The 25,109-nt window shown below is 39.7% G+C and overlaps 1 protein-coding gene, 1 non-coding gene and 1 pseudogene across 2 annotated transcripts in view; 1 reads left to right on the top strand and 2 right to left on the bottom strand.

The window, feature by feature from the left end:
- Nucleotides 1-1,260: 1,260 nt before the first annotated feature.
- Nucleotides 1,261-13,429, top strand: LOC113244265 (60S ribosomal protein L34-like; annotated as a pseudogene).
- An 892-nt stretch (nucleotides 13,430-14,321) lies between these two features.
- LOC113244280 (U6 spliceosomal RNA) lies at nucleotides 14,322-14,427 on the bottom strand. Its single transcript, XR_003312352.1, has one exon. It is a non-coding gene; the product is annotated as a U6 spliceosomal RNA (small nuclear RNA).
- Nucleotides 14,428-21,195: 6,768 nt separating this feature from the next.
- Nucleotides 21,196-25,109, bottom strand: part of KIF5B (kinesin family member 5B) — a 40,871-nt gene continuing 36,957 nt past the window's right edge. Inside the window, exon 26 of the mRNA XM_026483478.4 lies at nucleotides 21,196-23,676. The gene's annotated coding sequence lies outside the window, so the exon portion shown is untranslated. The remainder of the gene's footprint in view (nucleotides 23,677-25,109) is intronic.

Raw genomic sequence — 25,109 nt, 5'->3', positions numbered from 1 at the left:
CCTCTCTAGTGTATTTTGTAGTTCAATTATTGTATTCTTCAGCTCTGCGACTACTTTCCTACGTTTTCTGTTTCTTTGTGATGTTCTCACTGTGTTCATCCTTTCTTCTTCTGAGTTTGATGAATATATTTATGACCATTACTTTGAACTCTTTGTCAGGTAGATTACTTATTTTTATTTCATTAAGGTCTTCTTCTGAGGTTTTGTCTTGTTCTTTCATTTAGAACATATTTCTATGTTTTCTAAGTTTGCCTGACTCTGTATTTGTTTCTATGGATTAGGTAAAATGGCTACTTCTCCCAGTCTTGACAAAGTGGCGCTGTATAGGAGATGAAGCTTATCATTCAACCTTGCCCTAGCTCTTGGTTGTCTCTTGAACCTTTGTGATTGTCATAGTAGTCTGATTTACTCTTGATAGGTCCCAGGAGTTGAGGGGGTACAAAGACCTGTCAGTGTTTCCAAAAAAAAGTGGTCGGAACCTAGTTTCAGCCTGATTGAAAGCCATATCCTCAGGCAGCAACTTTAAAAGTATGCAAACAGATACAGACCTGTGGGACCATAATAATAAACCCTGCTGATCTCCAGATTGGGAGATCTGGCGGCTCCCCCTGGGCAAGAGTTGCAAAAATCAGCTTCAAATGAGTATATAAGTTCCTTCCTGGGGGGTGCCAGAGAGCTGTAGTGAGACTAAGGGAGGGCTCAAAATGGTGTTTTCCTGCCTATGTTCCCTGAGACTGCCTCTGTAGCCTCTAATGTGTGGCAGACTTGAAGGCTGTCCCTCTGAATGAAACTCCAGGACAAGTAGATGGGCCTTTTTCTTGGGCACACTGAGAGTACATTTCAGTCTGTTATCTGTGCAGTGCTCTAGGTGTTATTTCCTGCCCAGAACCATCTTTCTAATTGTTATAGTCTTGTGGGCCCCAGAAACAAAAGTTCTTCAGGCCAGGGGATCAAGGGGCATCCCCTATTTGGACTGCACTCCCACACTGGCTTTGGGAAGGCTGCATGAGAGTGCTGAGGGCCAGGCATGTCTACAGCCTTAAGGAGATGTGGGAGCGCTGGGCGTGGAGCATATTTACAAGTTAAAAAAAACCCATAAGTAAAACTAAGAGGCAAATAAAAATAATGGAAGGTATTTGTAAATTATATGACAAAGGATTAGAGTTAATGTTTTTAATACATGGAGAGTTCTTTCCAACCTCTATAAATAAAATTAGGTTTCTGTCTTTTCCCTTTTGGGGATAGTCTAGAGGCATTCAAATGGTCCAGCATTTGACATACTCTGTAGGCTATCTTACAATACAGCATCCAACAAAAGTAGGCTGCCCTGAGCCCCTGGTATTAGAATTGTTTCCCTTTATAACAAGAAGAGTGGAACAGTACAAAATCCGCCTGTGGCATGTGGCCAGGTCAACTTCAAAGGGTTTGTGCCATGGGATCCAGGGTTCTTATGAGATTGTCTAAAACCAAAACACATGTCATCCAAGCCCATGGTGCTTCCACGGTTGCAAAATGTGTCCGTGACAGGATCCAGAATGCTTTTCTTATTGAAGAGAAGAAAATCATTGTGAAAGTGTTGAAGACATAAGCACAGAATCAGAAAGCTAGATTTAAAAATGGACATTTTCTGGGGCGCCTGGGTGGCACAGCGGTTAAAGCGTCTGCCTTCGGCTCAGGGCGTGATCCCGGCGTTCCGGGATCGAGCCCCACATCAGGCTCCTCCGCTATGAGCCTGCTTCTTCCTCTCCCACTCCCCCTGCTTGTGTTCCCTCTCTCGCTGCCTGTCTCTATCTCTGTCAAATAAATAAATAAAATCTTTAAAAATAAATAAATAAAAATGGACATTTTCTAAATAATAAAAAAAATTCAACAAGTTTGGAGTGATTTGGGGTGATTTGACTTAAAACATAGCTCATATATCGTACAAGGAATCCATTTGGGAAAAACCAAGGGAGGTGGGCAGTCCTACTTGAGAGCACCAGAACTGGAGGTTCAAAGAAGGCCTTGGCGGTGCCTCTTGGGTCAGACATACTAGTGAAAATATTAATGGTATAAATACTAGCTAAAGCATTGAGTGTCATGAGATCTAAATGAGATAATCCACATAAAGTGCTGAACTCAATGCCTGGCACATTCACTCATTTATTTGTTTACTCCAAAAATTTTAATTGAGCGACTACTCCGTACCAGGCACTCTGTGAGGTGCTAGGGGTACCCCAGTAAACAAAACGACAGCAGTCTTTACCCTCTTGGGGCATGCATTTGACAGACACATAGTAAAAAATCATAAAACATAGCTGGCATTATAATATAACACAACACATGCAAAAATTTAAAAACCAAGATATCTTTTTTCACCAGGTAGATTGACAAAGGTTCTCTGATAAAGGTACAGTTTGAGGTGTGGCCCAAGAATATGGGAAAATAGGCCCCTTAATCTCTTTCTGGGGCTGTATCAATTGGTGCTCTCAGGAGAGCAGCTGACAGTATGTATCAAAAGCCTTTACTCCCTCAATTCCACTTCCCTTGATTTATTGTCCTGAGGAAATCTTTATGGATTATCCAACAGTTTCTGCATAAGAGGGAAGTTAAGAGGTTCAGAGCCTGAGCAGTCGGTTGACAGGCTGGTTCTGCTGTCTACTAGCTGCGTGACCCTCAGGTTAATTAGTGACTATCCGTGGCTGTGTCATCTTTTTTTTTTTTAAAGATTTTATTTATTTATTCAACAGAGATAGAGACAGCCAGCGAGAGAGGGAACACAAGCAGGGGGAGTGGGAGAGGAAGAAGCAGGCTCCCAGTGGAGGAGCCTGATGTGGGGCTCGATCCCAGAACGCCGGGATCACGCCCTGAGCCGAAGGCAGACGCTTAACCGCTGTGCCACCCAGGCGCCCCCGTGGCTGTGTCATCTTAGGCAAGTTTTTTATAGCCCCCATGCAGCATTTTCCTCATCTGTAAAATGGTGATAATAATAGGATTTCCCGCACGGGGCATTGTGGGGAGTAGATGAGAAAATGCACATGGAGCACTTAACATAGTGCCTGATACATGGTAAGCCTTCAGTACACTTAAGCAAAAGAGAAAAAAAAAAGTGTATGTTCAGTGCAGCATTATTTAAAGGTGGTAAAAGGTAAAATAGAAACTGGAACACCTGGGTGGCTCAGTCGGCTAAGCGTCTGCCTTCAACTCAGGTCATGATCCTGGGGTCCTGGGATTGAGCCCCGCATCGGGCTCCTTTCTCAGTGAGGAGTCTGCTTCTCCCTCTCCCTCAGCTGCTCCCTCTGCTTGTGCTCTCTCACTCTCTCTCTGACAAATAAGTAAATAAAATCTTAAAAAAAGAAATTACCTATGTGATTAAAATACAAACAGAGAAGAAATACTATACCAACATTGAAAACCAAAATGGAGAAGTTGACAAACCATAAGAGACTCTTAATCATAGGAAACAAACTGAGGGTTGCTGGAGGGGAGAGGTCTGGAGGGAGGGGGTAACTGGGTGATGGACATTGGGGAAGGTATGTGCTGTAATGAGCATGGGGTATTATATCAGACAGATGAATCACAGACCTGTAGCCCTGCAACAAGTAATACATTATATGTTAATTAATTGAATTTGAATTTTAAAAATGCAGATTAAAAAAAAGAAAAAAAAAGAAAACCAAATTGAAAAGCAGATGAATAGTTTAATGACATTGAAAAACGATCACAATATGGTGGAAGAAAAAAAGTTGGTTATAAATAGTACATTCAATAATAATTCCAATTTTAGAAAAAAATGTAGAGAGACAATACTATGCATTTTCCACAATAAGCATGCATTATTTTATAACGTAAACGAGTCCTACATATTTATAGCAGACTGTATAGGATTTTGGACGCCCAGCATCACCCCACTTCCTTATAATACATCAGTTTTCTTATGGGAAATAATCTTTCTCCCTCAGTAAGGAATCTTGACAGGAGGGCAAGTTTTTAGCTCACCCATCTCACATCCACCTGTCACTTACGGAAGCCAGGAGGACTTTGGGGAGGCAGCGTTACAAGAATGGGAGATCTTCTGGAGGATAGTCTTAGTGTGGTGGTAGCACTGTGAGTGTGGAAGTGGGTGGGCTGGGACTTCTTTGACCCCTGCCCTTTCCCAAGCCTGGAGCTCCTCCTCTTCGTGGGCTCATTAGCCCCTATCAGTCTTTCAATAAATCTTCTTCTGCTTGCATTAGCCAGAGTATGTTTCTGTTGCTTGCAACAAAGAACTCTTACCAATAAGTTGTTTTTAATAACTGGAAAGTGAAGAGAGCAAGCTGCATTTAATGCAGCCACAGCCACAGGGCTATTCTTTGCAGGAATAGTCTAAACACAGGGGAGTTTGATAGGGTTAGGAGGCAATGCTAGATGACCTGGCTCTGGTCCCAGGAGGCCAAATATCTGGTTGGAACCTGGAAAAACTAATTTAAAAATTTAGATGTTCCCAAATATCTAATTGTTTGACATCATGTGACAACTGATGGTTATTATTCACTGATCTTTGTGATTAGGATTGACTTAAAATTTAGAGCACTACGAATAAATGAAATGTTAAACTTCACTGAACGAAGACCTTCAGCATGATGATAGATGAACCACATAGACTAATGGGAATGAAAGCTACCCTATATGTTGATTGCATTATGAAACCATAGACCTTTAGCTAATACACCTGACCCCGGGAGAGTGCTATGAATTACAGCTTTGTTGTTACACTTGAACAATAGCAAACACCTGCATATGTTCATCTACATTTAATTTTGGTAGCATGACACCATCTGTTTTTAAAAGTTTTCCTTATGTCATCTGCTATTAAAATGATTACTGCCCTCGACACGAGGAAGTTTGCTCAGTATTAATCACACATCCTCAGTCCTCGTCCTTACATTTCAGGAGGGCTGGCTTCTAAAATCCTTTGACTTGCCTCAATTATGTAGTCAGCTTCTCTATCTCTTGTGGAGCAAATACCCTCCAACTGTGAGTCAGACCCAAGATTTGGACAAGTTCTAACATCTAGAGAACACAGCACATTTGACAGAGAACAATTATCTAGCTTTCTGGAAAGAATTGCTCTAAATACAATTTTAACTCAGTATGAAGTTTTTCATAATTTGCAATCAGTGTTAAAGGCAGTAGGAAAATTACACATTACACAATTTTACTTTAAATTAATACTTCTTACATTTAAGATGCATTTGAATTATTATTATTTTTAAGATTTATTTATTTAGAGAGAGAGAAATGCATACGTGCACAAGTGGCGGGGGCAGAGGAAGAGAATCCTCAAGCAAACTCCGTGCTGAGTGCAGAGCCTGATGCAGGGTTCAGTCTCACGACCCATGAGATCATGACCTGAGCTGAAACCAAGAGTCAGATGCTTAGCTGACTGAGCCACCCAGGCGCCTCAATCTGCATATGAATTCTCGAGGGGTGTTGTTAAGATGGTTCAGTGGGTGTTCTGGTTCTCTGTTGCACAGCAGATCATCCCAAACTTAGTGGCTTAAAACAGCCATTAAATGATTACTCATTTATTTTGCTTACAAACCTGCAATTTGAGCAGGGCCTGGAGGGGATAGCTTGTCCCCACACATGCTTAGATGGGAAAGTTGGATTCTGACGGTAACTTAACAGCTGGCAGTTGAAATCATCTGAAGGTTTACTCACAGTCTGGTGGTTGATGCTGGCTGTTGACCGCAGCCTCAGAAGTCACATAGTGTCACTTCTACCATAATCTATGGTTGAGGCAGTCATAAGGGTCTTCCCAGTTTTAAGGGGAAGAGACTTTGCCCCCATCGCTTGATGGGGGAAGGGTCAACTTCACAACGTGGAATGGAACATATTGTAGTGGCTATATTTGGAAAATATCATCTGTGCAGTAGGTCTGGTGGGGCCTGAGACTCTTCATTTCTAACTTCCAGGAAATACCAGAGCTGCTGACACAAGCCTATGCTTTAAGTAGCAAGTGTCTAGACTACTTCATGAAGCCAAATTTTATTACATAGATTCTTTGGATTGTTTTAGAGGTAGACAAGAAACACATACAGGCGTACATGAATATTTTGGATATTCTTGAAAGATGACATGTAATTTTTCATTTTTATTTTTTTGGTTTCATCTTTTTTTCTTACAACGTTCTTTTAGCCTAATCTCATTTACTCTTCTTTCTCCGTAATACCCTTAAAGAAGGAAGAATTGCTTCATAAAGCTTTGGTTATGCAGACCTATCCCTCACATGTAGAATCTTCTACCATATATTTCAAAAAGGGTAGTTGACATTGTATTATGGTGTATTTTATTTAATGTCTATGGAAATAAATATGTACTATTGAAAGTCACAATCTGTTTTTCAAGGGCAAAATTAGTGAATTTTAAAGCAAGTCAATTTTACACAGGAAACGACAGATGTTGGCAAGCATGTGGAAAAAGGGGAACCCTCTTACACTGTTGGTGGGAATGCAAATTAGTGCGGCCACTGTGGAAAGCAGTATGGAGGTTCCTCAAAAAGTTAAAAATAGAACCACCCTATGATCCAGCAATTGCACTACTAGGTATTTATCCAAAGGATACGAAAATACTGATTTAAAGGGGCACATGCACCCCGATGTTTATAACAACATTATCAACAGTAGCCAAATTACGGAAAGAGTCCAAATGTCCACTGACTGATGAATGGATAAAGAAGATGCAGTACACATGCACGCACACACACAACGGAATATTACTGAGCCATCAAAAAGAATGAAATCGCCCATTTGCAACAACGTGGACAGAGCTAGAATGTATTAAGCTAAGTGAAATAAGTCAGTCAGAAAAAGACAAATACCATATGATTTTACTCATCTGTGAAATTTAAGAAACAAAACAGATGAATATAGGGGAAGGGAAAAAAGAGGGAAGCAAACCATAAGAGACTCTTAATGATAGAGAACAAACTGAGGGCTGATGGAGGGAGGTGGGTGGGGGATGGGCTACATGGGTGATGGGTATTAAGGAGAGCACTTGTGATGAGCACTGGGTGTTATATGTAAGTGATGAATCACTAAATTCTACTCCTGAAGCCAATATTACACTATATGTTGACTAACTAGAATTTAAATAAAAACTTGAAAACAAGCTAGTTAGTTTTAATTTATCTTTATGACATCAATTTTTAAATCCTGGGAAAATAATTTAATGTAGTCTCAAGGTCATATAGATAACTTTATGGGATGCCTCTCTTACAGAATCACTGAGGTTCATTCATTGAACTAGTGATTATTGAGTACCTTCAATGAGCTAGAGACACTGTTCCAGGTGCAAGGGATACAAGATGAACATTGTTCCTGTTCCTGCGAAGCTTACTTTCTGGAGGGGAGGGTTGGGAGGAGCAAACTATAAACAAGTAAATAAATAAGTCATCACTTCTCAAGGTGTGGTCCATGGACTTTTAAGAATCGCCAAGACCCTTCCAGGTATCTGCAAGATCAATATTACACGTGGGTAAAATACCCATCCAAAGTACAAATGAACAATGAGTTTTAATATAATGGAGGACAAAGAGTTCATTGATATGGTTTCAGATTCCACACCACAGTTAACCTTTCAGAAACTAATACTTGTCAAGTTCTGGTGTAGTATCAAAGAAGAATACCCAGTTATCTGAAAATGCTATGTCTACCTTTTCCAACTGCACATCTGTATGAAGCCAGATTATCTTCATAAACTTACACCAAAAAAAAAAAAAATACTGCAATAAATCGAATGCAGAACCAGTTATGAGAATTGAGCTTTCTGTTAAACCGGGTTTTTAAAGAAACCTGCGAATGTGTAAAGCAATACCACTCTTCTTGCTTATTTTTTTGGTCTGGAAAATATATTTGTTTTAAATAAAATAAGCTGTTTGTGTTTGCATATGAGTTTTTATTGATGTCTAAAATCAATTGACAAATACTTCAAAGTTTTCTCATTTTTAATTTTGAATATGATAAATATGGATAGATGTAAACCACATCAAGAAAAGCTTTTAGAAATACTCAGTAAGGGCAAGCATTTCCTGTGGGATGTTAACCTTCACACTTCCAAGTTGCATCAACTGTCCTCTCGTGTGGCCATTTAGAATGTCAGAACCCATACCCTGCCATGTGGTCTCATCTAAGGCCGGAAGTAGCAGGTGCAGGTGGAAACTCCGGGCATGTGGTTTGCTTGCTTATGTAGTGGCAGCAAGAGGCAGAACCATGCACCGAGGTGGAAGAAGCAGGTGAGCTTCTCACAGGTGGCTGGTGCCAAGGGAGCTGGGGAGGCATATATCCGTGTGTCTGATACAAGTATATCCTGGTCATCTTTTCACGGCAGTACGTATAGGCCTAGTCACTCTTCAAAACAGACATATGGCTTTATATTATAAAGTCAAATGATCATTTTTCAAACCAGTTTCCATTGTCAGGCATTTGGGTTGTTTCCAACTTTTGCTTTACATATGATGCTGAAATGACCCACCGATGAGATAAACATTGAAAAAATGAGCAAGATAATTGCAGTAGTGATTAGTGCTCTGTGGACAATCACCAGAATATAAGCCTCATAGGAGTGGGGATTTTTAAAAAGATTTTATTTATTTAAGATAGAGTGCGTGTGTGTGTGCATGTGTGAGTGACTGGGTGGGGGGAGGAGCAGGGGGAAGGGAGAGGGAGAGAGAAACTCAAGCAGACTTTGAGCTGAGTGTGAGCCTGACACAGGGCTCGATCCCACGACCCTGAGATCATGACCTGAGCCGAAACCTAAGAGTTGGACCTTTAACTGGCCGAACCACCCAGGTGCTCCAGGAGTAAGGATTAATGTGCTTGTTCACCACTATATCCCAGCCGTTAGAATAGGGCCTGTCATACAGGAGGTGCTCAAGAAGTACTTGTGAAAAGTCTGGAACAAGATCTGATAGTGATTGGGAGCAGCACTCAGGAAACACTTGCATTTAATCTGGCTCCTGAGTGAGGGGAGAGAGCCAGCCTTGGGAAGGGAAGGGGTTTCCAGGGGTTTCAGGCAGAGGGAAGAGGCTGTACAAATGCTGAGAGATGGACACCTCTTGGTCTGTTTGAAAAACAGAAAGGTTCTTGTGCTGGAGGGTTGTGAGCGAGGGGAGAGTGTCGGGGATGAGGATGGAGAAGAGGGCGGGGCCCGATTAACGGGGCCTTGTCCGCCCTCAGAATAAAGAGGTTCAGGTTTACAAGGCAGCTGAAAAACACTGTAGTTTTACCAGGAAAATGACATGATCTGATTTATGTTTTTAAAACGTACTTGCCAGGATGGCTACTGTCAAATGTGTTTATATTTATATATTGACTATGAAAAGCGTTGGTGAAAATGTGGAGAAATTGAGAACCCATGTGCCGTGTTGGTGAGAATGTAAAGTGGCGCAGACGCTATGGGACACAATAGGACAGTTCCTCAAAAAATTACAACTAGAATTGTAATAGGATCCAGCAGTTCCACTCCTGGACGTATCCCTAAAATAATTGAAAGCAGGGACTTAAACAGCTATTTGTATGCCTGTGTTCATAATATTATTTTCAGATTTTTTTTTTATTTATTTATTCGACAGAGATAGAGACAGCCAGCGAGAGAGGGAACACAAGCAGGGGGAGTGGGAGAGGAAGAAGCAGGCTCATAGTGGAGGAGCCTGATGTGGGGCTCGATCCTAGAACGCCGGGATCACGCCCTGAGCCGAAGGCAGACGCTTAACCGCTGTGCCACCCAGGTGCCCCCATAATATTATTATTTTCAATAGCCAAAAGGTGAAAACACCCCAAATGTCCATCATCAGGAGGGATAAAGTAAATATTGTACGCACATAAACGGAATATTCTTCAGCTTTAAAAAGGAAGGAAGTTCTGGCTCTGCATCCACATCACGGATGAACCTGAAATAAGCCAGTTATATGTGGACAGATGCTGCGTGAGTCCCCTTCCATGAAGTACACAGTCATCGGACTCTTAGAGACAGAGTAGAATGGTGGCTGCCGGGGGCCGGGTGAAATGGGGGAATGGATGGTCGTTTAATGGGGACAGAGTTTCAGTTTTGCAAGATGAAGAGCCGTGTGGATGGAACGGCTGCACAACAGTGTAAGTGTGCTTGATGCCACTGACCTGTACACTTAAAAGTGGCTAGAATGGGAAATTTTTACGTTAGGCGTATTTTGCCACAATTCTAGATGTGCTCTATAGAAAAGTTTGTAGAGGGCATGGCTGCTTGTGCCGTCAGTATCCTTCCTTCTTCCTGACAGTATCCGTTTTCTCCTCTCTCCTTCCTAGCAGAGTAGGACTTAGCTCACATTTCCGCTCCCTCTCCTAACAGCTGTGAGCTCTGGGAGAGGATGATTCACCCCCGTCTTCAGGGGCGGGCCTCCCTGCGTAAGGCAGAGGGTCCTAAAATGCAGCCAGAGCCCATGGGGTTTCTGAGACCCTTTTCAGGGGTCATGAGTCTCTCCCTTTTCCAGCTACATATCTGAATGAGGCTGGATTTTTTTTTTAAATACTTACTTCTACCAACAGATTCCAACAGATTGAATGAATGCAGAAGTATATGTGAGAATCCAGCTGTCTTACACTAAGCCAAATATTAAGGTACTTGCAAAAATGGAAAGCAAGGCCACTGTTCTCATTAAATGCTTTCTCAATGGCTAACAACAGAACTTCCATATGATCCAGCAATCCCTCTTCTGGGTATAACACCCCCAAAATGAAATCAGTATCTTGAAGAGATATGTGCACTCCCTTGTTCATTGCAGCATTATTCACAAGAGCCAAGACATGGAAACAAACTTAGTTTTTGTCAACGGATGAATTAATAAAGAAATTGTGGTATGTACATTCAATGGAATATTCTCCAGCCTTAAAAAAGAATGCCGTTCGTGACAATATGGATGAACCTGGAGGACCTTATGCCAGGTGAAATAAGTCAGACACAGAAAGAAAAAAACTGCATGATCTCACTTCTATGTCGACTCTAAACAAGTCAAATGCCCTAGAAACAGTAGAAAGGTGGTTTCCAGAGGCTAGAGTGGGGGAAATGGGGAGATGTTGGCCAAAGGGCACAAAGTTGCAGTTATGTAGGATGAATAAGTCTAGATATCTAACATACAACATGACTACAGTTAGCAATACTGTATTGAATACTGGAGATTTGCTCAGAGAACAGGTTTCAGGTGCTCCCATCACACACACACGGTAACTATGTGAGGATAAGTATGTTAACGAGCATGATTGTAGTAAGCATTTATATGTATATCAAATCAGGTTATACGCCTTAAATACATACAATTTTTATTTTAAAAATGCTTTTGCTTTGGAAAATATAGCTATGTTAACTTATGTTAACATTTAATGGGCTTATTGTTGTTTTTAAATTAATAAGTAATTGTTCAGAAATTTTAGTAATAGATATAACCCATATTAACAAAAGCCCTTGGGAATCCCTAATTTTTAAGCACCTGAATTGGTCCCATGATAAAAAATGTTTGAGAACCACTGGCCTGGAGTAATGCCATTCCCTTTGCTGGGGATTGGTGTGGTAAGGTTCATGGACCCCAGATATGTCCAATGAGAACAGAGAGGAACTCTACTGGGAAGCTTCTGGGAAAAGTTCTTCTAGTTCTACAAGAGAACCCCAGGAAGACATTCTCTTCTTCCCCTAGGTGTTGCGGTGTCTGGATGTGATGCCTGGGACTGCCATGGCCGCCTTCCTACCAGCTTGAGAAGAAACACACCACCAAAGATGGCAGTGATGTTTCCAAATTTCATGATTATGGTAATTCGACGAACATCTTTCTACATAATATATCTTTGAGTATTTTGGTGGAATAAATTCTTAGAATTGGAGGTGCTGGATATCATCAGAATATACACATTTAAAATTTTAATATCAATTGTTGGTAAGTTGTCTTCCCCCAAGTTTTTACCACTAAAAACATCTCCTAATGTTTAATAAGCACCTATGTAAAATTTACAATGTGCTAGGCAACTGTTTTTACAAATATTAACTCACTAATAGTATAGGTGAATGCCTATTTCTCTATACCTTTGCTAAATTATTATTTATTCCTGCTTACCTGAGAAGCAGAAAATATTTTACAATTTCAAGTTGCATATCTTTGTGACTTGCAGTTAGTATGGTTGAACATTTAAAAAATGTTATCTTTAAATGTTCCATTCATGTCCTTGGTCCAATTTCCTTCTGGATTTCATCTTTCTTTTTCTTATTAATTTCTAAAGAGCTCTGTGTATATTAGGGATAATTGCCCTTTAAGGTCATATGTGTGACAGATAAAGTTCAATAATCACTTATTCACAATTCCAACATCTAAGAAGCTCTGAGTTTCTTGTCAATATGGCGCAAACTCATTTGATAACAAAATGTGACCTCAGCTGACATAAGACTATTTTTAGCCTTTGTATATTCCACTTAATGTGAATAGTAGTACATTTTGCTGAAGAAAAAAAGTGTTTATAAGGTACTGGCCTAGTATATAAATACCTGGTGGTATTTATATACTATGTATGACCTTTTCTAAGTTTGGAAAACTCAGAATTCCATGAAACATTTGTCCCCAAGGATTTCAAGTAAGAGATTGGGGAGTTTATTTACACCCATAATGTTCGAGGGCTTTTCAGTGCCTGTGATGTCTGCCCCTGAATAAGGCCTGCATGTTGTTGGATATAGGAGTCAAAATTCAAGGCAGAGATTAGGGTTAGAGAAGCAGATTTTGGATTTATCAGCATATAGATAATTGTTGCATTAGAATCATGAGAGCACATGCCAGAAAGCAATGGGAGCACCAGGGTTTAAGGGACGAATGAAGAAGTGTGGAGAAGCAAGCATGAACGGGACAGAGCAGAGGTGTGATCGTTCTGGACTGTGACCAACAACGGCGGCCATGGAAGACACAGTGCAGTTTCCTGGCTTCGTAGTCTCAGTGGAGATACTGTTGGATGTGAGTGAACTTGGCCTTGTGGAACATGTGTGCGGGGGATGGGGTAGGAAGGGCTCATGGTTGCCTCTGTGTCCAGGCTCACGGATCTGGCCTCAACATTCCTAACAACCCATCATCTTTCCATCAGTCTTAAGAAGGGTTATGCAGGCTTCCTCTCCCATAAGAGTTCTGTTCAAGGGTCTGCAGCAGTTTCCCAGCCCCATCAGCTTCCTGTGGGTGCCATCCTCCAGCTAGTGGCTCAGACCTTAACATGAGTGAGCTATTGCGATAGTGGGTGTGGAAAGAAGTTGGTCCTCGACAGATACTGGGCCAGAGGAGACCAGAAGGGGGTTCGAGTTCTTCCTGTTTATTCTTTCAGGTGGCCATGTCGGCAACCTTCGGCAGGAGCAGTTAGGAAATACTTGCCGTTGGACCGCCGCTTTCAAAGACAGGACAGCTGGAACCTTCTAACCTGCCCATTGCAAAACAGTCTGTAGACCAGTTACATCTGGTCTCCTGTCTTGTGGAACAAAAATCCGTCTTTCCTTTTCAGTTGAATGTTCTCAGCCTTCAAATGTGTCCTTTTGTTCATTCTAATTCGCCTACATCTGCATAAAACAAAAGTTCATTTTCAGAGCAGTGTGGAGGGGGACTGTGCACAATTCCAGTTATTGTATAGAAAAGCTGTGTGCCTAACTTTTTATTCAGCAGGAAAATAATATATCCAAGCTGTTAATGTGGGTGTTTTCTGTGGCTCATACTGGTGATGTCTTGTCTATCTCTCAAGAAACAATGGGCATTTATTTGGGATTGCTTGGATTTAGTTACACTACTTTATTTTTCATTTCAAACGGCTCCCAACTGTTAAGTGGGTGAAAAAATTAGTTAATTTCTTGAATATTTTAAATAGTTGTCATAGGTTCTAATCTTACCTACAGTGGAGACATATGAAAGTGTATAATGCTAACATTATTTCATCAGGCTAATATGAAATGAAGAACATTAAATAAATATTTTGGCATAGAACATGACACAAATCATTCCAATCCGGAGCTAATTTTTGCATACATTTTCTTTAAAAAGCACTTCTAACACTACTGAATTGTACACCTAAAAATGATTAAAATGGTAAATTTTATTTTATGTGCATTTTACCACAATAAAAGATACTTCTAAATTTTCAAAATTTGGAAGCATTTATTTAATAAAGAGGTATTTCAATAAATGTTTACTTCCGTTTGAGAGAACTTGTGGATTTGTTTTTATACACAGTGATTATGAAGGCTTAATTTAAAATCAACCCTTCAGATGGGACATATAGACATTTGTTTACATATATTTGAACTCAGAGAAACGTTTTACTTAAAAACACGAACGCTTCATGAGTTTGCATGTCATCTTTGTGCAGGGGGTCATGTCAATCTTCTGCGTGTCATTCCAATTTTTGTATATGTGCTGTGGAAGCAGACACCAGATAACTCTAGAAAAGGTTACCTGGCATCAGAGAATGCTAGAGCAATGAGAGATGGCAGAGTCACCTCGAGGTTTTCAAAGGACAATTCACTGTTCTACAAACGAGCAAGTTAAATTCTGTTAGGTCAAGAACACGGGACTAGCATCCAAAGTCCTCTTCAAAGGAGAGCCACTGGAGACAGAATACCAGAGCTGAGTCCTGAAAAGTCCAACATGCTCTGGAAAACTTGTTTCAAAGAGCAGTGATTCCCCCACCCCCAAATCAAAATAAAACAGAAGAAAAAAGGGCTCCACTGGCCCACTTTACCTGTTTTCCACTCTCCAGAAGCAGCCACTTTCATTTTTTTCATCTCCAAATCCCTGCTACTTCTTGATTATTCATGCTTAAGCATTGTCGTCACTGTGTAAGATGAGCAATGAACCCTCTTCCTCACTACACACATACACACACACCCTCCTAACCCCTCTTCCTCTCAATAGGGGAAGACTTTTTGTTTTCTATTTCTTTCTTATGGTCCCTAGGTTTTTTTGTTTTTTTAGTGGAGACAAACTTTTTTACTATTTCAACACCTGAGAATTTTAGCGGTAGCTCTTTAAAATGTTCCCTTCTCCTTCATGGACCCACTTTTCTCCCTATTATTTAAAAAAAAATTTTTTTTTTATCCTTTCACTTTAAAGGCTTTCCTCAAATGCCTGATGATCCTTGGTTGTCTGTATATACTTAAGATGAGGACACAAAGAAGCTGACTGGAAGCTATTGATTCATCTAAGTAGGATTTGTTGACTGACATTTCTGAAACTGCTTCCTTGGGTACCCCCAATATTGCTGTCAAATTTTTCACAGAAGAATCTTACCTTCTGGATGGGGAGCATAAGCCTGGCTGCCAGCATTCAGGTAGCCAAGTGAGGGGAAAAGGGCTGAAGTTCTAAATATTCTTTTTATGAACTTTCATATTACTTCCAGTATCAGTCATAGTCCAAAGGGATTAAGTATATATGGGTACAGACAACTTTAAAGAACACTCTAGGGCTAAGGGAGAGTACCCAAGAAAGGAACAAACTTCGAAGGGGGCCCCTCCCCCATGTCTGGGATTCAGATCTCATCGGCGAAGATGTGATTGCAGCCCACTGGATGGTGAGGTTTGCTAGGGTTCCCAGGAAAGCAGGAACCATCCCTCTGGATTGCAGTCAGGACACGGCTGGCAAACAAGGAACCATGACTGGGACTGGGAAGAACCACGTATCATTGGGATGCAAGAGCCTAGCACACCCCTCAGAGGATAGGTGAGCAGGAAATGCCTCTCCACGAGGCTGAAGGGCAGGCTCACAGAGGGAGTCGGGACTTTGGAAGTCCATCCTACTGGGGGCCAGAGAGGCAGTCACATGGCCAGGGATGCAAGCTCACTTAGAGACTGTGTACCCTGGGGCTAAGAGCCACTGAAGTCTCCACCCAAAACCACAACAATCACACCACTAACAACTAGACGGTATTTACAAGAAAGAGCAAACTAAAGCATGCCAGCTAAGAAAGGAGAAATGCTTAGAGGGTCCAGCTCAATATCGTAGTGTAGCCAGTTGTATTAGTTTGCTAGGCTGCCATAACCAAGTACCACAGCCTGACTGACTTCACAGGAATTTATGGTCTCACAATTGAGGAGGCTGGAAGTCCAAAATCAGAGTGTTGGCAGAGTAGATTCCTTCTGAGGGCTGAGGGTAGGATCTGTGCCAGGCCCCTCCTTGGGTTGTAGATGGCTGTGTTCTTCCTGTGTCTCCTCACACCATCTTCCCTCTGTGTCAAATTAGTCTTTTATAAGGACCCCAGACATACTGGATTAGAGGCACTCTGGTGACCTTTAACTTGATTACCTCTGAAAAGACCCCATTATCCAAGTAAGGTCACATTCTAAAATACTAGGGATTAGGATTTTAACACAGGAATTGAAGGGGTGGAGGGCACAATTCAACCCCTAATAGCAATTAAGGGTGAATTTGGGGATGAGAGGCAATAAATTGATAATTGGCATGCTCCTTATTCCTTCTCGGTAGCCACCTTACCCGAGACCCCCCGTTTCACCCCTTCTACATAAACACACAGGCTTACGCAGGGATGTTGGAGAGACACTTGCCAAGCTGTACAGAATTAAAGACCCCATCTGGGGATCAAACTGAAAGTCCTAAATACTTTCAACTAATCCTATATTCGGGCTCCTTCCCCTGGTGCCTGAAGTCATATTCATGCACATTTGGGAGTTCTATGGGGGGTACTGGGTTGCTTCTTGACATTCCCCGCAGTTGGCTTAGGAATCAGGTTGCTGGGGTCTGCTAAGTTTTGCTTTCCAGCTTCCAGAATATTATTGCTGTCATCTCCATTTCCTGTGGCTTTATAAATTATTAAATAAACCTTTATCTCAGAATAATTTTAGACTTACAAAGTTGAAAAGGTAATAGAGGGAATTCCCTAATACCCTTTACCCAGATTCTCCTAATGTTAACATCTTACAACACCATTGCATCAAAACTAATAAATTAACTGGTACATTACTTATTCACATCTTTTTGTTCCAGGATCCAACCTTAGGATACCACATTGCATTTAGTTGTCAAGTCTCCTTAGTCTCCTGTGATTTGCGACAGCTTGTCTTTCCTTGTTTTTCACGACTATGACACACTTAGGAAGAGTACTGGTTAGCATTTTGCAGAACGATCCTCTAATTGGTTTGTCTGGTGTTCTTCTAACAATTAGACTGGGGTTGGGAGTTTTGGGGGACAGTAACAGTGGTGACGTGCCCTCCTCACAAATGAGGGGTACAAGACACCCACATGTATCATTGGCAATCTCTTGGTTAATGTAAAAAAGTTCAGCGGTGGCTCTCTTCTGTAAGGTAGGACTGATGCCTGATGGTAAATGGGGCTGTTATGGAACTAGATTCGCTGGTAACAATGGAGAGGACGAAATTCTCCGCACCCCCTCCAATATAAAGGCCAATGGTGGTGCCTAACTATCAGAAGACAGATGGATACAATTATCATACTGTGCAACAGGGCTGGCCTCGCAGTTGAGGGGACTGGACTTACAGAGAATTATGGATATGACTAATAGAACACAGTTTATGTCTAGGGGCAACATATACGGGCAGTTTTTACCATCCTAAATATTAATGATGGAAGATGACTGGGAAGCTGAGGGTAGCTGCCCTAATAAAGTCCCATCCCTTCCCCAGTTAGACAAGCCCGTTTTCTAACTCAGAGCACAAAATTTAAGGAGCACAAAAAAAGAAGGACCTGGTAACAACACAGCATGCAGACTAAAACAATTGCCCATCTGGCCCCAAAAAGAATTAAGGCCATTTATTCAGAACTGTACAATGGAGAAAGGGGGATACCCAGAAATCTGAAGCACCATCACAGCGGGAGGCAGGGTTGCATGCACAGGCAGTCACAACAACAGAAGTGTTGGCCAAGTTACAGATGTGTGTGTAAGTGCTCATATTATCACTGCATATGCTCATGGATTGGAAGAATATTATTAAAATTCTATGCTACCCAAAGCAATCTACAAATGTAATACAATCCCTATCAAAATACCAACAGCGTTTTTCACAAAGCTAGAACAATCCTAAAATTTGTATGGATCCACAAAAGACCTTTAATAGTCAAAGCAATCTTGGAAAAACAAAACAAAACAAAAATGGAGATAACACAATTTCAGACTTCAAATTATATTACAAAGCTGTAGCGATCAAGACAGCATGGCACTGACTGGCACAAAAACAGACACACAGATCAGTGGAACAGAATCGAAAACCCAGAAATAAATCCACAATTATATGGCCAATTAATCAACAAAGGAGGAAAGAATATGCAATTGGAAAAAGTCTCTTCAACAAATGCTGTTGGGAAAACTGGACAGCTACATGCAACAGAATGAAACTGGACACTTTCTTTCACCACACACAAAATAAACTCAAAAATGGATTAAGGACCTAAATGTGAGACATGAAACCATAAAAGTCCTAGAAGGGAGCACAGTCCGTAATTTCTTTTGACATTGGCCATAACAACATCTTTCTAGTTAAGTCTCCTGAGGCAAGGGAAATAAATGCAAAAATAAACTTTTGGCACTACATCAAAATCAAAAGCTTCTGCACAAGAAAGCACAGTCAACAAAACTAAGAGACAGTATACTGAAGGGGAGAAGGTATTTGCAAATGACACATCTGATGAAGGGTTAGCACCCGAAATATATAAAGAACTGACATAGGGTGCCTGGGTCTGGGTGGTTCAGTTAAGTGTCTGACTCTTGATTTCGGCTCAGGTCCCCATCTCAGGATCTTGAGATGGAGCACTGGGTTGGGCTCCGCGCCCAGTGGGGAGTCTGCTTGAGATTCTTTCCTTCGGCCCCTTCCCCCCGACTTGCTCGTTCTAAAAATAAATCTTAAAAAAAAAAAAAAACCTGATACTTAAAAAACAAATAATCCAATTTTAAAACGTGCAAAAGACATATCTCCAAAGACATCCTGATGGCCAACAGACGCATGAAAAGATGCTCACCATCACTGATCATCAGGGAAATACAAATCAAACCCACAATGAGGGATCACCTCACACCTGTCAGAATGGCTAAATTTAAAGACACAAGAAAACAGGTATTGGTGAGGATGTGGAGAAAAAGGAATCCTCACGCACTGTAGGTGGAAGTGTGAACTGGTGCGGCCACCGTAAAAGACAGTATGGAGGTTCCTCAAAATGCTAAAAATAGTACCATCCTATGATCCAGGATTTGTACTCATAGGTATTTATCCTCAAATACAAAAACATTAATTCAAAGGGATACAGGCACCCCTGTTTATTGTAGCACTATTTACAATGGCCAAACTATGAAAACAGCCTGTGTCTAACGAGAGGTGAATGGGTAAAGATACAGTGTGTGTGTCTATATATTCATATAATAGAATATTATCTGTCCATAAAAAAAGAATGAAATGTTGCCATTTGCAACATGGATGGATCTAGAGCGTATAATGCTAAGTGAAGTCAGTCAGTCAGAGACAATACGGTATGATTTCACTCGTATGTGGAACTTAAGAAAACTAATGAAACAAGGAAATACAAGAGCGAGACAAACCAAGAAACAGACTCATAACTATAGAGAACAAACTGATGGTTACAAGAGGGGAGGTGAATGAAAGAGGTGATGGGGATTAGAGAGTACACTCATCACAAGGAGCAGAGTAATATATAGAATAGTTAAAAAAAAAACATATGCTCTGCAGACTCATCTCTTGGGTCATTTCTCTCTGTCTGCATGTGTAACTAGAATTTACATACTTAGTAAGTGGCAGGACTCCCCATATGCAACTTTGGCCTCAGGATACCGGCTATGCCGGAGGCCAAACAGAAGCCTCTGAAACTGCTGGGCCCTCTCTTCCCACACCTACCAGCCAAATCAGTATATAATGTGCTCCTGTCAGATTACAAGAGGACCAAAAGCAGTTTACACTCATGCAGCAGACAACACACACACACAGTTTTGCTCCAGGGCCATGTTAACCTCCTGCCCTCTGTCCTAAGGTTGAAGCCATCTGGATGAGTCAGAAGTGGCTAGCACACTGGAGGCCCTGGTAAGCCAGACTGCATCAGTGCCCAGTGTGGGAGATAAACCTTATTAAGACTCTATTTCCATTTAAATCTCTCCATGAAAGGGAAAAATGACTTGAAGGCTCATAGAACACTCTTAAAAGATAATAACCAAATAACATACAAAAACAAGGAAAAAAGGCAACTGGTCACCACAGAAGATGTAATGAAATGATCGTTTTGAAACTTTCAAGTAAAGGAGAAGAATCAATCACTCATCCTGTTCTTCCTATACAAACTGTCACTGGGTAACCAAATCGAGGATGAAGGCAAAGTTCTCTATCGAACTAACAAACGAAGGAGTTATCAAATCAGAATATTGCTGCTCTGTAACCTCATAAACTAATTACAAGGGGGAAAAAAGAGAAAGAGAAATGGAGGGGACGCTATTGGAATATATGGAATTTAATTGGATTGTGATTCAAACAGTTTATAAACATCGAAATTTTGTTTAGGAAATTATTTTTGTGTGTGTGATAATGGTATTTGTGTGTGTGTGTATTTTAATATATACGCTGAAATATTTATGAATAAATGCATATGGTAATCTGGGATTGCTTCAAAACAGTAGGGAGGAGGGGACACACACGCGGGGTTATGGATGAAACAAGATTAGCCATGAGCGGATTAATTGTTCAGACTGAGTGATAGGTACTTGGATCTTCATTATTTACTATATGCTTTTATGTGTGATTAAACATTTCTATAATAAAGAATTTAAGAATATTACCCCTCTCCCCTACCCCCCCAAAAAAGCCAAATCACCACTACAATTCATGAATAGTCTTTCTTTAGTTTTCTCCAGCTAGGCCTGAATGACCATTGAGGACCACTTAAGTATTGAAAAACAAACACTTCTTATACAGGCTAATAAAACAATCGGGCTCAGATGAACAGAACCATGTAGGGAGGCTACACTAAAGTAACATAGGTGAGACTGAGGACTCATTTCTGACTCTTCAGTTTTCAGCCTACATATTTAATACCCACTGTCCAAAGAGTATGCAATACATTAGGAGACAAAATATACACGAATATAACATTTTAGTCACCATCTGCAAGACAAAAGGCCACTTAGTCATATAAAATCAACCTAATACTTCATCAAATAAGTTTTAAGAAAGTTATTACATTTCAAAACATTTTTCCTCTTTATTTAAACATAAAACACATTTACAGCATGCAGGTTAACTTAAAACTTAAAAATTATATGGCGTCTTCCCAAACCAATTATCTTTGAGTGTATCTTCAAGCACTGAAAATAAACCAACATATTCCACAGGTATACTCAGATTTTTTTCTGTCACCTTATGTCGAATTGAAAGTTACGAACAGTAGCTTGCTTAAGTTAGGCAAATAATTTAATTGATCACCATGAATAAATATTACTTTTATTTCATTGAGTTTCTCTTCTGAACCATTTATCAATACCATTCAGAGGAACGTTAATATTCGGTCAAAAAAAAAAAAAAAAGACACCGCAAATTGAAATAAGCGTCAATGTTCTAGATGATCAGAAATTTTCATTTATAAGAGTAAATGCTGTGTTTAATGACCTACCATAGCAAAGAGTTCACTGAAAACTAATTTATGAAATTCTTTGTACACTTTGTGAAAGTCTGAAATTATAAATAGAAAAGAACCATTTCGATATTTAAAAAACCCTAACATTGTGTATTCTGAACCACATGCTAGTTACAATTGTTTGTTACACAGCACCAATACCCGTGATACAGCTTACAAGAATGAAACTACCATAATGTTCAGATAAAAGAGAAAAGAAATTCTGCTTCATTTAAGAATACTGCTGAAGAAGCAAGCTTTCTTTTGAAAACAAAATATAAATGTGAATGCAGCCCAATGTTTCTCCATTTAGAAAACTATCACCATAAACAGGCTATAGCACTTTCTTTTTAGTTAACAGTATTACTTCAATCTTGCTGCACACCAAGTTTTCATCTCAATTTCTGGAGTGTTTCTTTTGACCAATCCAAAAAGCAACACAATCATTTTAAAGGTTGCAGACTACAACAGCAAGGACTTTTGACTGTTAAAAAAATAAATAAATAAATTTATCTTTTAAATCAAAACTATTATAAAAGTGGAAATTACAATAGTTAAATAGAAAAATAAGCCAATTATGATCTGAGTCTTCTGACTATGGCTCCAAATTTAATACAAATATCTGTGTATAAAACTTTTTCAAAAAGTTAATTCTGCCAGCCAAATCCTAACACAGAATTTTCCAACTTTTCTCTACTGACTGAATCACCTTAAATCGTCATTCTCTGCAAATTTCTGCTAATATAGGTGCAGTCACCCCACACACAGATGAAGCAAATATTGAAATCTCTCGCCCTATTATGTTTAGAGCTTCCGAAAATAAGCTTTTGACGTCGTTTAATCAGCTGAGGAAGTGGCAACAACGGATACACTTAGTATGAATTACGAAATTATGGGCTATAACCAACAAAATTTGGGGATTATTAGTGACTTGTACTTTACTATTTCTAGACTAACTAAACAAGAAATAAATTATAGTATATGACTTAGTGTAGCAGGTTAAAAACACCTCAGGGATTTCAGACCAAAACTCACCTACAGATTTATAAGCTCACCGTTAAGTTCTTCCACACTTTTTCTCAATTTCCATTGGCTATCAATTCAGTCAACCAATACAGTAGTTAACAATATAAATGCTGTTTAATCCTGTAGTATCTTAATTCATTTCACTATATTAAGATGACAAATTAATACCTGTCCAATTCTTACATTATTAGCAGGCTCACCAGAACGAAGCAGCGTGTTTTCATTCCATCACGCCATGTTGATTATAGAATTGGGAAGAGAAATACAATTCCTTCTCCAAACCCTCTTTCTTAAACGGAGATTTGCTTTTGATATTATAAAATATTTCTATTCGAGATAATTCAGCAACAGGCATTTCATGAAGAGAATTAAGTAGCCGTGCTCAGTCTCAAATGCCTTGTTATGCAGTTTTAAGGTTTCAGTGCTCAGTTTTCAGAAGCAAACTTCAGACATGATACAAATAATTTTAACTCTGAAATCATTTCAAGGGATTTTAAAGTACAGTACTGACCTGATATATTTTGTGGGCATGTAGTGTTTTAAGTGGTGAAATTTAAGACATTTAATCTAAATGTTCCATTTTCCCTAAAGTAAGGAAGACATTTTACTAAGAAAAGAAAAATAAGAAGCAGTAGCAGCTAGGTAACTTAAACTGAGATTAAAAAATAAACATAAACAAACAAAAAACCAAGTACAAAAAGCACAATCCTATATGGTACAGTTAGCTTGGCACAGTGAAGACTAAATTTAAGACACGAAGACAAACTGTGTAATAAATAGGACCACAGTTGTAAACTGTCATTTTCTCCCCTCCTAAGACGCCAAAATTGCACTCTAGTTGTGTTGGGAAGCAGCAGAGTTTACAAGAAGAGTGGGTCGGAAACGGCTGTACAGGCCAGGTATAATTTATACATTAAAAAAAGGTTATAATTCTACAATTCCCAGGGGGTAGAGGTTATAGTCACTGAATGATTCTGCTTGACATTATGTCCTCTTCATACTTCAATTATTTTCAATGCCTGAAAATAGATGAGAAATGAAATATCTTTATTTATACAAAACTAGTTTGAAATAATCATGAAAAGAAACAAGTAAATAAAACATACCAATATATTTAAAAACATTTTAGCCAATAGCTTAGACCACTTCCCCCAAATTAAAACGATGGCAATATTAAATGATTTGATTCCTTTTGTTTTTATTTAGCTTCTAAGTAGTTCATAAACAGTACAATGCTTAAAATGTCAGCCCTTTCTTTTTCTTCTCCCCAAGAGTTATGAGTGAGCATATGTAGGAATTACATTTTTTTAAAAAAGCAAAAGACGGGTTAATAAAATGGAAGTCAGGAGACAGTGTCAGTGACATTCTTAAACCAAAGACCATGAACTAAGCAATGTTATATTCATGGCAGCTGTAAAAAAAAAACAAAAGTGGGGGTGGGGGAGAGGGATAGGTATAAACCAGAGATACGTACAGTAGGAAAAGTAACGGTGAAATAAACAATTCCAACTGTTGTCACCTGGAGGCATCCTTGTATTAAACTACCTATTTACCTACGTGTTCAGGAAAACTCAACTTGTTGAAAGTATTAAGCAAGCCAGAAGACCAGCTATGTAAACCTGGGTTCTAAAAGAATCGGTATTATTAATACACTGTCATCTTTCCCAGAAATAAACCCAGTGTTTTGAAATGTCTTGCCTAATAATTAAAAAATAATTTAAAAATTTCTCTACATATTATTTAATTTTTCAACAATTTATCACTTATGAGGTTTATATACTCCTCAATCATGGTTTAAGACTGACTGATGCAAGGCTTTAAAAAATAAAAACCACTATCCTTTGCACCAGCAAAGAAACAATCCTGTAATCAACTATACTTCTATAGTTATTACTTCAAGTCTTAAAAACCTAATCTGGCTAGGGTAGCTATCTCCCTCATGTGCTAAACTGCTGTCATTACACTGGGATCAGAATTCTACTCTCTAGCTAAAACTTATATTAACAAAGGCCCTGGTCTATCCTCTCTGCAAATGAGATAGGAGTTCAAAGTCACACATGAATTCTAATGTGAGGACAATACCCAAAAGGAATCAACTCTTATCTGTTACCTACATTTACGCTGTGAAAATTCCTTTGGCCACCTATCTACACTTCCAGAAAAGGCAGCTTGCCTCTTACTGAACACCTGCTCTGTACTAGGTAACAAGGTTTTAACTTGTACAATTCTCAAGAGTGACTTTCATTTCACTAACAAACGGTCTCAACAAGTTATTACTCCAAATGGGGAAAAACAGAGGCCATTTCTAATTGGCAGGAAAACGATCTACTGTAGGTCTACGGATTTGACACAATATTAAACACATATTACTTTACTTGGTAGTCTTGTTAAACATGCTTATGCCCCATCTAATCCATGCTTTCATTATACAGGGAACAGAGGAACAAGGCTA

This window comes from Ursus arctos, unplaced genomic scaffold (genome assembly GCF_023065955.2).
Source record: "Ursus arctos isolate Adak ecotype North America unplaced genomic scaffold, UrsArc2.0 scaffold_30, whole genome shotgun sequence".
NCBI lineage: Eukaryota > Metazoa > Chordata > Mammalia > Carnivora > Ursidae > Ursus > Ursus arctos.
This window is presented reverse-complemented; position numbering and strand designations above follow the sequence as displayed.